The 2,694-nt window shown below is 44.5% G+C and overlaps 1 long non-coding RNA gene across 1 annotated transcript; it reads right to left on the reverse strand.

Moving 5' to 3' along the window:
• Nucleotides 1–1,347: 1,347 nt before the first annotated feature.
• Nucleotides 1,348–1,792, reverse strand: LOC125318457. The gene is made up of 2 exons (XR_007200362.1): nt 1,697–1,792; nt 1,348–1,399 (listed from the first exon to the last, which is right to left on the reverse strand). It is a non-coding gene; the product is annotated as an uncharacterized LOC125318457 (long non-coding RNA).
• Between the last annotated feature and the right edge of the window lie 902 nt (nt 1,793–2,694).

A 2,694-nucleotide genomic window follows, 5' to 3' on the forward strand; every position in this document is an offset into this window, starting at 1 on the left:
TTTAATGAATGCCCAGAAAGCCTCTGGAGAAACTTTCAGTCCCTCCTGAAGTAGGACCACATGCCTGACATGTTGTAAGGCCAAGAGGCTGTAAAGGAGCTCTCCACAGGCAGGCATGGCGGGTGCACAGGCTGGTGTACCAGCTGTCGAGTTACAGTTCTGACTTCCAGATTTAAGTCACAGGCTGCACTGTGCCCCTACTTGCAGTCCTATTTTCAACACTTCATTCTCTTGGGAGAGATTTTCTAGCTCTCCAAAATGGCATGATCAGTGGACCTTGACAGCTGCTCCTTTAACAACTGCTATGCATCTGACCACTGACCTTCTGGCTTCCTGTGCATCTGTTGTTGGTCAAAAAGATCAATCTAAGCATGTGGAGAACCTTACTGAATGTACTTTATCTGGCATTAATTAGCTCATCCTCAGTTACTACTAATTTTAATTAACATTTTTATGAGTGATAGGCTAAGGAATTTCTGTTCTTAATTGGTTGAAGAGCATCTCCTGTGAATGCTGCTATGTGTCTGGCAAAAGAAAGGAATTTGTACAAAGAAAGAGGGACACTCATGAATAAAATCTAGATAAACAGTGCATCAAGATACCAAATCAAGCTTTTTTCAAGTTTAATCTTTGGTGAATTTACATTATATACAGTAAAATATCCATCTGATTATGAAATAAATGACTATACACAGTAGTACAAGATATTTACTTAATAGATAGGTGAAGAAAAACTCTTCTCATAAAAATGGATTTACGAGTCTTGATTCTTCCTGGGTAAGAAGAATCCCTTTTTGTCTAATAGCACAATGTTGCTGATGTTGGTCAGGCCATCTGAAATCACGGCAGCTAAGCTAAATGGACAATGGGTTGTGGAGTTCTGATGGGCAAGACCCTTCTCCAAACTGTACCCCTTTATTCAGCTTTCCACTGCTGCCATCTTCTTTTGACATTAAAAAAAACCCAATAACTGGTACATCTGGATGTCTCACTATGTTTTATATTGAGGAGAACAGGAAAGTGTGATAAGAAGCAAGTACTCTCCCTTAGATTTCCTAAATTGCCCTCAACAGATTGACATTTTCTGTGAGTATCAATTGCAATGTGCAGTAGCATATCAAAGGACACATGGTGCCTTGAGTAATTTACTTTTGTTTCTGTGCGGTGAAATCTATATTCAGAGTACTGCCTTTCTAGTTCCATGCTTCCTTCTTTTTCCCCGCACTCTTTCAGTGCGCTTTCTTTCTAGTTCCCTTCTTCCCCCGTTTTCCCCCGCACTCGTTCATTGCACTCTCTTTCTCATTCAATTCTTCCCCCATTTTAATTGCAGTCGTTTGTTGTGCTCTCTTTCTCGTTCCCTTCTTCCCCCTTTTTCCCCCGCACTCGTTCGTTGCGCTCTCTCGTTCCCTTCTACCCCTTTTTCCCACGCACTCATTCATTGTGCTTTCTCGTTCCCTTCTTCCCCCTTTTTCCCCCGCACTCGTTCGTTGCGCTCTCTCGTTCCCTTCTTCCCCTTTTCCCCCCGCACTCGTTCGTTGCGCTTTCTCATTCTCTTCTTCCCCCTTTCTCCCCCACACTTGTTCGTTGGGCTCTCTTTCTTGTTCCCTTCTTCCCCCGTTTTTACCTGCACTCGTTTGTTGCGCTCCCTTTCTCGTTCCCTTCTTCCCCCATTTTCCCCCACACTCATTTTTTGCACTCTTTCTCGTTCCCTTCTTTCCCCTTTTTCCCTTCAATCGTTTGTAGCGCTGTCTTTCTCGTTCCCTTCTTCCCCCTTTGTCCTCCAGACCCATTCATTGCGCTCTCTTTCTCATTCCCTTCTTCCCCTTTTTTCCCCCGCACTCGTTCGTTGCGCTCTCTTTCTCGTTCCCGTCTTGCAACTTTCTCCCCTGCACTCGTTCGTTGCACTCGCTTTCTCGTTCCCTTCTTCCCCTGCACTCGTTTGTTGCACTGTTTCTCGTTCCCTTCTTCCCCCATTTTTACCCGCACTCGTTCATTGCACTCTCTTTCTCCTTCCCTTCTCCCCCCTTTTCCTCTGGACTCCTTCGTTGCACTTTCTCTGCTGAGATAAGGAGATTGAGGAATCGCCCAGAGGGACTCCCTGGAAAGACAACCACTTCCTTGGTCACGGCGAGAAAAGGCAGACCCACAATCCTTTAGGAGATGCTATGCTGATGCCTTTTTCTGGTCTTAAAATCAAGAGGCATACACGGTTAGAAGGGGAAAAGGGATTTTACCTTGGTATTTATTCTTAAGGATCCTTAGGTGTACACGTCCAGGTCATATGCATCGAGATGCACCCCGCCGAGTCTTTCCCTATGTCTCTTTCTCCTCTCGTGTGTCCCCCCCAACATTGGGTATAACATTATAGGCTTTACTAATTAGCATATCTATCAAAGATTCCCAATGAGAGGTTCAAGTGAGCCCCCCCTCCCCAAGGAACCTTCCCCTGGATGGTTCTATCTTGGTTTACAGAATCTGTTCTGGAGAGGACCTTGGGGTCTGGGGCACACTGATCCCTAGCTACGAAGCTTCTAAAATGTTTAGTCTCTTAGCTTGACAAACAAGTCCAAGAATGTAGGCAAAAAGCACTAGGAATACAGAAGCTGTAAAAAGGTATAACGGGTATAACACGGGTAAAAAAGAAAAAGCAAAAATCTTAATGGCATCATTTCCCCCCTTTTAGAGACTAAAACA

The sequence above is a fragment of the Corvus hawaiiensis genome, chromosome 30, assembly GCF_020740725.1.
Source record: "Corvus hawaiiensis isolate bCorHaw1 chromosome 30, bCorHaw1.pri.cur, whole genome shotgun sequence".
Classification (NCBI taxonomy): domain Eukaryota; kingdom Metazoa; phylum Chordata; class Aves; order Passeriformes; family Corvidae; genus Corvus; species Corvus hawaiiensis.